The 11,973-nt window shown below is 41.0% G+C and overlaps 1 protein-coding gene across 2 annotated transcripts in view; it reads right to left on the reverse strand.

The window, feature by feature from the left end:
* The window catches only part of CLDN14 (claudin 14), a 29,117-nt gene extending 17,624 nt beyond the window's left edge, over positions 1-11,493 (reverse strand). Inside the window, exon 1 of one of the 2 annotated variants that reach the window (XM_066978634.1) lies at positions 11,212-11,490. The gene's annotated coding sequence lies outside the window, so the exon portion shown is untranslated. Of the gene's footprint in view, positions 1-11,211 lie in introns of both variants that reach the window. The other variant, XM_066978625.1, reaches the window with a different exon arrangement.
* Positions 11,494-11,973: the final 480 nt, after the last annotated feature.

The raw sequence follows: 11,973 nt of genomic DNA on the forward strand, positions 1-11,973 counted from the left end.
GGTTTAATATTTACTGTCCCGTGGCAGAGGATAAAGAATATTCTTTTATTATTTTTTATTTTTTAGTTTTAAACCTGCTATATCCTTGTTTTGTTGAATGTCCCTTTCTTCCTGTGTTAGAACAGTTATTCCCTATTTAACTTCTCCATGCCACTCATGATTTTGTAACATAAATGCAACTGTGAGGGCAATCCAAATCCACACAGTTCAGATCTACATGATACCAGAAGATATAAAATGGCTTGATTCTTCATAGTAAAGCCACATTTCCACCTATTTCCATTTTCTACCATTTTCCACCCATGCAACCTGCAGTTCTCAGCATAATAAAACATAACAAGCAAGACTTCTTGGCAAGTGGAGGCAAGTTATTTAATGCCTGTTGAGAATCTGTCCCCGTATGTTTAATAAATGCTTTCATTCAATAAATGTATACTCAGCTTTAAGAAACATGGAAACTACAGTTTTTTGCATCAAGTGCCAAGATAATAATAATCTGGCAAGTAACTGTTTACTCAAAGTAGTAAAAGGCCAGTGAAGCCAAGACTTGCTGTTACCACTGTAATAATAAATATTTGCTGGTGACCACCAGTCTTCAGTGAAAATTTCAGGTGCCTCTGGTATTTTTCAATTTTTGCTAAGTACCAAGTGACTCGGGGTCCAGCTCTGCTGCTCTTTCTCATACTGAGTTTTATCTGATGGCAAATTAGCCTCAAAAGACTTGAGTGAAAGCAAAATACAACTCATGCTGTAGAACAGCAGCAGAATCTGATCCTGTGTTGCTGGTCTCTAAGTGATTTTTGAGTAGCTGGCACCAGGGCTATACATACATCTTTAAAATACTGGAGGTCTGGGTTTATTACCAAACATTGTTTTAAAAAAGACGTATGCTATTTCTATTACATACTGTTTGTAAAAACTATGTATTCTTAGACTGGATACTGCAGCTTCTGAAACAAAAGGTAAATGACAAATTCAGACTTCTGGAATTGTGGTACTTCCACCGAAACCTCACTGGGCACATCTTTATATATCACCATTGAATTATTACTGTTCTACTAAACTGCAAGTTATTTTCTCTTACACCCAATAGTCTGGAGGAAAAAAAAAAAAAAAAAAAGAAGTCCTTATTGACAACCAGTGATACTGGGAAAAAATTAAATCAATAAAATGAAAAAAATGATCTGACATTAATTATGGTTGTAAGGCTTGCTTCTGGACACACCACAAAAATAATCTGTATTTCAGAGCTCTGTTACTATATTGCTCTATTTCATTCATAGAACAATCCATTTTGGCCCTGGGAGTACCAGATGCAGAAATCACTTTAGGAAAAAAAATGACAAAATAAAAAAAAAAAAAACACCAAAAATATGCTAAAAGCAAAACCCAAGGAGGACTTTACTTGAGTGGGTTTTCACTACCATGGAGCTCATTCTCAGAGAGGATCTGTAGAGAGAGGCACATCTGTGAGAGGGTAAAACAAACTTCTTGCCCCTGGATGTCTTCAGGACACAGATATCTGTCACAAACCCAAAGAGAGTCCAATAGAGAAAGTGTTATACCCTCTACCACTGTAAATCACAATAGATCAACAGCATGGTGCCATTTTTTTCCAGCTAAACTGGAAGCAAGGCTCAGGCTCACTGCCTAACAGGCACCATCACTCCTAAGCTGTTGACCACCTGCTGAGGTTGATGGGACCACAGGGCACTTGGCACTTTGTGGGTTCCTGGTCCTCAAGAAGAGACCATTCTCTTTCCCTCTCTGCACAGGTAGGAGCAATTGCAAAACTCCAGGAAGCCCCCTGGTCCCACAAGCCTGCAAGTGAGAGTGGTCCCCCACCATGCTGGTCATACCTTGTTGGGCCTTTTCCTTCTCAGGTGCAGCAAGCGGGCTCTGTCAGAGCACTGAACATGTATCAACATCTTGATTTGGAAAGGAGGAGCACATTGAATTTATAATCGCTTGCTGAGTGACATGCAATTTGTAGCTTGCTTCCAAGTCCTCAGGCAAGTGGCAATAGGTCAGCAAAAGCTTTTACCATTGTTTGTTTTGGAATATAAAATCTTTAATGTTCTTCATTTTAAAATGATATTGTCAAATGAGTACAAATAGGTTTCAATAGCTGCCATGTGGAAAGTAGCATACTAAATGTATGATACCTGACATGTCTGGGGGGCTCTCTGCCCCATGGTAAAAAGGTAGAGCCTGTGTAAGTCAGGCTGGGCACACAGGGTGAGTGAGCTACAGGGTATGGATCTGCTCCTCCAGGCCAACAAGAACTGATGCATATTTTCTGTAGGGGGATCCTTTTGTCTTCACCTCAGACAACACAATAATATTTACTTGCTACATGCCTACAGCCAGTTCTTGATCTCAAAGAGATTTGCAAAAGGTACGTAGTATGACCCTTTCTAAGTAAAAGGATAAACTGAGGTACAGAAATGTTTGGCCACACAAAGGTTTAGAAACAGTGTGTGTAGCAGATTCCCACACTTCCCATTTCCTTCTGAGACAATTTCTCCAGACTGAGTTTAGATCCCTTCTGGGAACATGTATTTAATCCCAGATCTCCTTAGACACACCGTACCAATAAATCTGCAGGACAAGTTCCCGTGATGTGGTCTCAAACATCAGCAAAGTTAGGTGACAGCAAGTCTTTGTACTGTGAGAGAGGCTGCCCAGTGCATTTTGAGAACTCATAGCTGCATCTTTCACTATGTGGAAAGCCTACCGAAAAAGAATTGCAGTAACAGAAAAATGTGGCCAAGACAGCACGCATTGCTCTTACAGGATGACTGGGATGACTGCAAAGTCAATAAGGGTGCATACAGCGTATGCAAATTTTACAGATATATATATATATATATATATATAAAAGGAAAACAAAACTACTCTTGTGACATCTTTAATACATGTCTTTCCACCAAGAGCTCAGAATCAAAAATAACCAAGTCAATAATACTTGAACTAACACCTTCAAATTTCATTCTCTTCTAATACGCACAACACAGCTATGTACTAATTACCCTGCTCATTTGCATTTACTCTACATCATCGGTATTTTCAACGCAGCAGGTCTTCTGAACCCAGCAAAGGATGTGGTTTGAATCTCCCTCTGCCAGCACAAGCACTCAGCTGTTGATCATCAGCGTGTTGATGATGAGATATTCCATATTTAGTACGGTCTGAGCAAAAGGCCTTACAAAGTACCCTGAACCCTGTGCGCAATGGGAAGGGTGCTAGAAACAGGCCAGATTTCAAATCCATTAGTACTGCCTTGCAGCAGCTCTTAGCTGTCTGAGTCATGACTGTTCCCATAAGTGTCAAAAGCCATATAAGGCTCATTTTGGAGAAAAACTGCCAACAGCAATTCGCAATCAGCAATGTGAAAAGCTGCTTAAATGTGATGTATTACCAAGGAATCGTGACATGCAGCCTATATCAGAGCTGGTAGGACCTTAGCCACAAGTGGGAAGTCTACATTGGTACCAGAAGGAAGCTGGCCGACAGGAGTGACACAACCCAGAGGAACAGATGCCCTTTCCACTATGGGGCAATCTGACCTGAGCTGCTGACCATATAAACCATCCCAGAGGTCTTGCAATAAAGGGACTCAAAGGAGTTCCTGTGCCTCTTGATCTTGTCTCACAAGAACCTTTAGCTGTGAAATTCTGCAGAGCCTCAGTGCTCTCCTCCTGTTTTGTTGGCTGTGTCAAACCATGAGCTGGGAGAACCGTACCACCATGAGTTATGGACCACCAATGTCCCAGCAGCCTTAGTCCCCCCTCTCTTCCACATCCTAGCAAGACTTTTTCTAGGTGTTTGTAGCCTGAAGAAAGTTGAAAACCAGATATAAGAAAATCTCTTCTGGGGAATAACTTGGGGAAAACACTTGACTGGGAGAGACCAAGAGGGTTGTTGGAGCTGTGGTCTCATCTCTGCTGGAAGGACTGGCCCTCCTGTGGCTAAGATGGATGTGGTCCTAAGGTTCCCATTGTTCTTTCTGTTTCAGGAAACCAAAATAACAACAAGAACACCTAATTTCTTCTGAAACTAGCCAGGAAATTGTGCCCCTTAGATTTGGATGTGGAACTTGGCTGAGCAAACTATGCTTTCATCACCTTCAAGTTAGACTATTGCAAGCAATACATTCTCGAGCTGGAGTTAACCACAAAAAGGCACTCAGAACCTGTAGCTGGTTCGTAAGACTTGTCTCCTGAGCCAGACATGCCAAAGAAAGCACTTCACACCAGTGCTCTGCACTCCCTCTGGGCTCCCAGTCCCGTTAAACAACTGGCTTCAGAGATCTTGTCTTTCAGCTGTAAAATCTTGAAATGGCACAGGCATGCCTCACAGTCCATCTTTCTTCCTTCTTCTTCTCACTATGATCAGTAGGGACAGCAGTTAACATTTTCTGAAGCACCAAAAGACATTTAGCAGCCTTTATCTTTTTACATAGCTGTGGCTTGAGCTCCTACATCTCCTGTGCATTTCTGAAAATTTTGTACATGTGAGGAGTCCAAGAGTCTAAAGTACACAGATCTTATATGCATGGGAAAGGCTGAGCCAATTGCTGAGTCCAGCTTCAAAAAGGGATGTGGTTTGATTAAAATGCAAGAACCAAGAATCCGATCGCCCCATGATATACTTGGCAGCAGAAGCCAGGTGATAGGCAATTTCACTGAGAAGAGCTACAGTAAGTGATGCCTTCCCCACCCTCCTAAAGTTAAGGCAAGGTGACAGGTTGTTGATTAGATTCTCCCTGGAGCTGACTCACAGTCCTATTTAGGAGGGTTCACTAGTTTATTTGGCTTCTTTGCCTCATGCTGAGAAAAAAAAAAAAAAAAAAAAAAGTCCTTTGCGTGTGGAAGTATCCCAGAAAACAGAGGGTAACTTTTTCCAAAACAGTTTAGTACTCTAAGAGCTACATCCTCTCCATAATAGTCCATACCACAAAATTAAACAGAAATATTCACAGTGCATGTCTCACTGTATATTTAAGCAGCAAATACTGCATAAAAACTTCCATACACACAACAAATTCTATTCTTAAATTTGAACTTCTTCTTTCTTCTTTCATTTTTCTGGAAATTAGACTGCAGAAGTTGTGAGTGAATACACATAGGCACTCAGCTCCTGATAGAAGAATTGATGAAGAGAAAATAAAACTCCTTGTAGGTGGGGATTGTAGAACTGAGACACAAAGCAAATAGAGAGAGAGTCGCTGGGATAAGGAATAATGAAAGCTGCTGTATGGGAGTGAAAAGGAAATGTGACAGACATACAGAGCCCTTTTCACAAGGGTGGAGGCCCGTCTGATGTTCCTGAAGCAGAGAGTCAGGGAAGAGGATGCACAGCAATGCAATGCAAAAGCTCAAGATGTGTGAAATGCATTTGGCCTGCAAAGATAGGCATCTCCGCTCTTCCTTTTTGTAATTGTTCACTATGTCACATCTCTTTTTGTCTCTCCCTAGGGGTCTTTTCATCATATAGCATGCTAAATTTGAAGCATCTTGAAAACCAATGGAGCCCCAAGTATCACTGTTGCCATGGCTCAAGCGAGATAAATTCAATTGATGACAGACTTCAAAATTAATAGGAAATGTTTCCAAGGTCCCTTCAGAAAGGTGTTTTGATTAGTCACTTCTATGAACTCAAAAAATAAGATTTTACCATCCCCAAAAGTGTCAAGAAAAAAGTAACAAATGCTGATCTCCCTTAAATAAAGCTAGTGTGGTAGAAAATATCAAACACAGCATATTTTTCCTGGTGTTTAACTAATGTCTTCTGATTGTACACTGTACCTTTCTCAGTAACGTGTGCAAAAAAATATTTCAAGAATCTTCCAGTAAGTGCTTTGGATTTAAGCAATTTATTTTTTTTATTTTTATTTTTAACTTCCTACAGCTTGTTTCGTATAAGCTGTAAGCTTTAGTTTATGAACAGATATTAAATAGATTGGACAATTCTGCTGTAGGAAGTTCAGCCCAAATACCAGCAGTTAGGTCTGTGTAGATGTGCCCAAGTTCTCACACAGAGACTGAGGCAGAGTATGTCTTCTTGCTTTTTAAAAGAGCTTCCCCAAAGAACAACTACATCACAAAACTGACAACTGAAGAGTTTTTCTTTGAACACTGTACAGAGCTGGTGCAGCAAAAAGAACTTACAAAATTAAGTGAAACAGCAGCATATAGTTAATTCTCTCCTATAAATGCTACTCACTCAATGAGGATGAATCTCAAAATCTCACCTGGTGGAAAAAGGTGGGAATCGTGTCACTTCATAAAGAACATCGCCTTGATTGCAATAACCAGGAGAGATTATCACAGTTGTAAGAAATGCCTCATAGCCTCATAAAAAAAAAAAAAAAAAAGTTGAGCTTAAGGCTGCAGTAGCCATATCATGCCATTGTGCATCTTTAAGGACTGTAGCAGGAACTGGAGTCTGATGGACACAGGCCAGTAGTAGGCAGTAGGAGTTGTTTGTCTTAAGTGAGGCTCCAGCAGCAGCTTTTTCTGAAGGCAGTGGAAAAGGTAGTGTTGCCTTCAGCATCTAATTTTCTTGTTCAGAACAATTTTGGAAAGCTCTGCTTCTCAATGCCTGGCATTTGTATTGCATCCAAAACAAGCCATAGGAAAGGGTAGTGGCCAGTTTGCTAGGATGCCTACCTCTCTGGCTGGCTTAATGGATAGCTAAAGGATAATGTTCCATAATTCTGGGTTAAATGTGACTATTAGAAATGTGATGTTTGATGTTGAGCAATTGAAATGGAGGCTTCTAGGCTTTGCTTCATAAACACCTTATTCTAGCAGCTCATAAGCAGTGCTAATAAGGGCATCTTTACAAGAATGCTAAAACTCATAGCCTGGGATTGAATTCATGTCCTCAAACACTGTAAGTGGATCCTCCTATATAATAAGGGCTTTTACAAATCACCTTCTTCCTCATGGGAAAAGGAGGAACATGAGAAACCCCTTAACTACCACCACTACTAAGCACACACTTCAGTTTGCTTTCCAACAGGAAAGGATTTAGGGATCTGCCTTTTCTTTTGCGCAAATTAATTATCGGCTCCTTTATCTTTAAGCAAACTTAGAATAGACCCGAGGAGAACTACAAAAATATTATACTGCAAAGGCAATATTGACATAATTTTTAAAGCTGTAAAAGTCAGGCAACATGAAATGAAGGTTGAAAAGCTGTCTTTACCCCATCAGTCAGACACAGGGATTTATGGCAACACCTAGTGCCTGCAAAAGGAGGGGTTGGGAATAATAGATTTCACCCAAGCTCGTGGTGTGTTATATTTTGTGGGATGAACAGAAATAGTGGTTTTTGTTTTATTTCCCCTTACTTTTTTTTTTTTTTGAGGCCAACAGCAAAAAGAATAAAAGACTTCTGTGCAGGGTATGAGTGGTTCAAGTCTTTTTCCTCTTGGACCCTTTATCCTTTATGTAATGATAGCCAACTGAACACTTCCATTTTCATTGTGTTTGTGAATAACATTAGCCACATGCCCTTCATATCAATACATTGATTTTATTCATGTGCATGAATAAGTATGCTGAAGAACAAATGTTCCTTTTCTTCAAAATTTAATGCAATGTTAAAAATTTGTTACCAAACAGAAAACATCAAGATTTGCAGCAGGTATTTTTCTCCCACACCAAGAATTTCAATAGTTAAAAATTACAGGAGGATTAGATGCAATACAAGGGGCACCAGAAATGCAGTTAAAACATTGCAAACTTTGTTACAGACCTTACACCCTTGGAAGGGTTGTCCAAGGAAGGTTGTTCCTTGGAAGGGAAGAGTCCAGGCTACAAGCAGGGAAAGAGCAGTGCTGAACCTGCTTGGGTTGTTCCACTGGAGAGGAGAGCCCCAGCTCTGCCTAATTAGGAATCTAAATGCAAAGAGAGTGGTGAGAAGCTGGGTGAGACTCATCTGTCTAAAACTGGGGGAGGGAGGGCTAGCAGAAGGAGAGTATAGCGCGGTGTGAAAAATTATACCATTTTATTCACTTATCCTTGTGAGGACTTGCTTAAACTGGGAGTGAAGAAGTTCCCCAGTCTGCCAGCTGTGCCTTCCTTAACTGAGCGTAACCAAGCTGCTTTGTAGCTGGAGGGAAAGCTTATGTGAGTATGGGTTTGGTTCTCAGGTCCTTTTATGCTGGGCAAGGTTTGCTTTTTGTTCTTCCCAGAAGAACCTGAAACAGATTTAGTGTTTTGTTGTTGTTGTTGTTGTTGTTTTGTTTATTTTGCTTGTTTGTTTGTTTTGTGAGTAGTACTATGTGGTAGTTCTGTTTCTTGGGATGCTGAGGGCCTTTTGAGTGACTGGTGTATACATTTGCACCCGTGTTCAGCTCCAATCTCCCTTTGCCTTTCTTGTGTGGCTCCAGGTGGCCTGCTATGAAGGTGGGTTTCTGCACATCTCGGGACCCCCTGTCTCCCAGGATGGTCCCAGTCCTCACAGTACAGAGGGCACCTGCCATGTAACAGGTGAGCAGAGATTACCTATATTTTCTTAAGAAGTGGGCCCAAAAGACTTGTTTCCTGTGGAGGTGAGAGCATCCCTGTGGTATCTCTGTGCTGTTTAATAAATGCGGTGTTGCTGCTGCCTTTCTTGCATTGAAAGTGCTCACAGGGAGAGTTTTTCTCTGCCTAGCTGCTTGTTTTCATAACATACGTAGCAACCTAATGTCTCAGAAGCTTCTGGTCTCTCAGATCTGTTTGAAATTGGCTGATTTCAAACATGGTCTCTGCATTGCTCTGCATTGCTGTTATGGGAGAAGTAACATGCAGGTCATATTTTTATACTAAAAAATAGTCTAACAGACCAATATTGTAGTAGGCAAAAGCAGCCTTATTAATGATATATGCTATTTCAATGAAATAATTATGTATATGAGTCAGAAATTGAGATGCCTTTGTGTACTGGCTTTCTTTAAGGATTGAGGACTTTTGTTGTGAAGAAAGTTCAGCTATTTTTCGAAAAATAAATGTAGTAAGGCTTACTTACTTATATTTCGTTTGCCTCTGATACAAAATCATTAGAGTAGTCTCTCTCTCCCATGGAAACAAAATAGCATCATAAAAGCCAGTTTTACAATTTTCATCCTGTATCTAAATCCTCCCTCATCCTGCTTGCTTCTTATATGAGACTTTTTGCTTGACTTTTTATACAGTACACATTATAACTCTCTAGCACTCTCTCACAAACAAGCACCCCACACCTGTGCATGGATTTTCTTCTGGACAGGAAAAATGGAAACTTCTCCTCACAGAGAAGAGCTTGTGCACCTCTTGTTGTACTACCACCACTCTGAGCTGCATCGCTGCAGAGATGCAGGCAGGGAGCTGAGCAATGTGCACCACCAAGATGTTAGACTGAGCAGACTGCACTGGCAGAGAGCTGGGAAAATAGGATGAGGTTCAGGTTACTGCACCAGCACTTCTCTTAAGCAAAAATGTAGGCCACTGGATCTTAATCAGGTGGATGTCCCTGCTCCCCTTCACTGGCTTATGTACTAACTGTGGAAAGGTAGGCATTTTTTTGGTGGCTTGGGGGTGTGAATTTAATATCCTCACTTCTTGAGTTCCCTTGCTAATTACAGCTCACTTCATCACTCTGTATTGGAAAAGTTTTGCCCTAAGAGTTAAAAAAGAGTAGGAAAAACTATCACAAGACAAGTACAAACCAAAGCTGCAGAAGTAGCAGACTTACAGCACCTGCTTCTGCACTCTGAGAATTAATAAGTTCTTGGGTTTTATTACAACATGGCTCTATTTAGGCTAGTGTTTGGCAAAGAAGTGTTCAATATATATATTCAGGAGTGTGTGAACCGCTTTTCTGGCTCCTTTCAAATAGCTTTTGCTAGCTAGAACTGCCTGCACACATCCAAAACCTGAGGAGGCTCCATGGACATTTGGCAACATATGATATGAAGTGAACAAGAACATGTGCTCCAAAAACTGTGGTTCATAAATAAAAAATGTAAATATTATGTGACAACTGCTGCAAAATGAAACGTTGCACTTCTGTGCGTCTGTATCCTGATCTTTATTTTGATGTAGGGGACAGTGTCTTCCTTCCTTCCTTCCTTCCTTCCTTCCTTCCTTCCTTCCTTCCTTCCTTCCTTCCTTCCTTCCTTCCTTCCTTCCTTCCTTCCTTCCTTCCTTCCTTTCTTTTTCTTTCTTTCTTTCTTTCTTTCTTTCTTTCTTTCTTTCTTTCTTTCTTTCTTTCTTTCTTTCTTTCTTTCTTTCTTTCTTTCTTTCTTTCTTTCTTTCTTTCTTTCTTTCTTTCCTTCTTTCCTTCTTTCCTTCTTTCCTTCTTTCCTTCTTTCCTTCTTTCCTTTTTCCTTCCTTCTTTCCTTCTTTCCTTCTTTCCTTCTTTCCTTCTTTCCTTCTTTCCTTCTTTCCTTCTTTCCTTCTTTCCTTCTTTCCTTCTTTCCTTCTTTTTCTTTTTTTCTTTCTTTCCTTCCTTCCTTCCTTCCTTCCTTCCTTCCTTCCTTCCTTCCTTCCTTTCTTTCTTTCTTTCTTTCTTTCCGTCTCTCTCTCTCTCTCTATCTCTTCCTCTCTTTTGTTTTCCTTTAAAAAAATCTGAGCCTTTCACAGCTGGACCTAAACTTCTGCATAAACTTTTGAAGTTGACTTCTGCAGTCAGGGAGGATAAGCTGTCTAGAAGCAACAGTAAGGTATCAAAAGATTTCATCTGCTGGTGGTATTTGGTTACAAACAACAGGAACAACAGCAAACAGTTAAAACAGCCTCTGTGTGTTCAGAGCAAGCTGGAATAGAACCTGCTTTCCTTAAGTGTAAATAAAATGTCCTAAAATCCCTCTCCCTTCTTCCCTGAAATCTCATACCTTCTAAAAACATGATGTTGCCCAAACTTTGTTTCCATTTATTAATAGCTTGGAAAGGGGAGCAATCTTCATTTGGAACATCACTAAATAAACATATTACTTGTATAAACTCAGCTGGTGTAGGAAGCAGATTTTTTTTAAATTCCTGACTGATAAAAAAACAAAACAAAGAACTGACAGATACATAGGTTAAGCTTATATATTTCATTCTATAAATAATAGGTTTTGTATGTCTTGCTTAGGAAAGCACAACAAGCAGGCTTTGTTACCCATTCTCTCTCTCATACACACGTTTCAATAGGAAAGACAAGAAGTGCCTGTTTCCCACCGCAGTGACTTACGCTCTCTGTACGGCTCTCTGACATCCCGGCAACTTGCCCCTGCACTCTTCAGAAACCTCAGTGCAGAAGCTCATGGTGATAATCCCTGGTGGGCTACAAGTGCTAAAGGGTAATACCATCACACACTTGATTAGAGCTGACACGTACTGAGTAGCGCGGGGAAGCGGCATAGCCCCTCCACAAAGCCAGGCGCAGCGAGTGACACGCTGCTCGCCCAGCAGGGCTGTCCTGCTCTATGCTAAGTGACAAGCTGATCTGCTGCCGGTCGGGTGGCTTCCTACAGAGCTCTTTCATTTCACTTTCATATTGCCTGACGTGGATTGCTGGGAGACGCTGCAGAGGACAAACACAACAGCTAGCAGAGGGTAGTGTTCAAGGAGACCTTGAAAGGAGGAATTAGAAACACATCTTCCCACATGTAAATGCTGTAGACAGATCTTTTGCCTAGGAGGAGTCTCGTGTCAGTAACCAGCTGGTAGTACATGACCCAAGCTGCCTAAATCTGTCATGGGAGGAGAGGTGTCAGAAAACAGAGCGTGCCTCGCTGTTCGGTGGAGAACGCGGTGCTGGGATGGGAGCGTCGAGTCCAGCCGACTATTTACAGTCTCCTAGAGACAAGGAGCCTGCAAGTTTTGGTGGTGGTCACAGAGATGGAAACAGCAGTGCAGCTGGCCAAGCCTGGCTAATATGGGATCCCTTCAGTGTAATACACTGCATTAACTCCCTTTTTTTTTTTGTACAGCAGTATGCTTTACAGTGTGA

Source organism: Anser cygnoides, chromosome 1, assembly GCF_040182565.1.
Source record: "Anser cygnoides isolate HZ-2024a breed goose chromosome 1, Taihu_goose_T2T_genome, whole genome shotgun sequence".
Classification (NCBI taxonomy): Eukaryota; Metazoa; Chordata; class Aves; order Anseriformes; family Anatidae; genus Anser; species Anser cygnoides.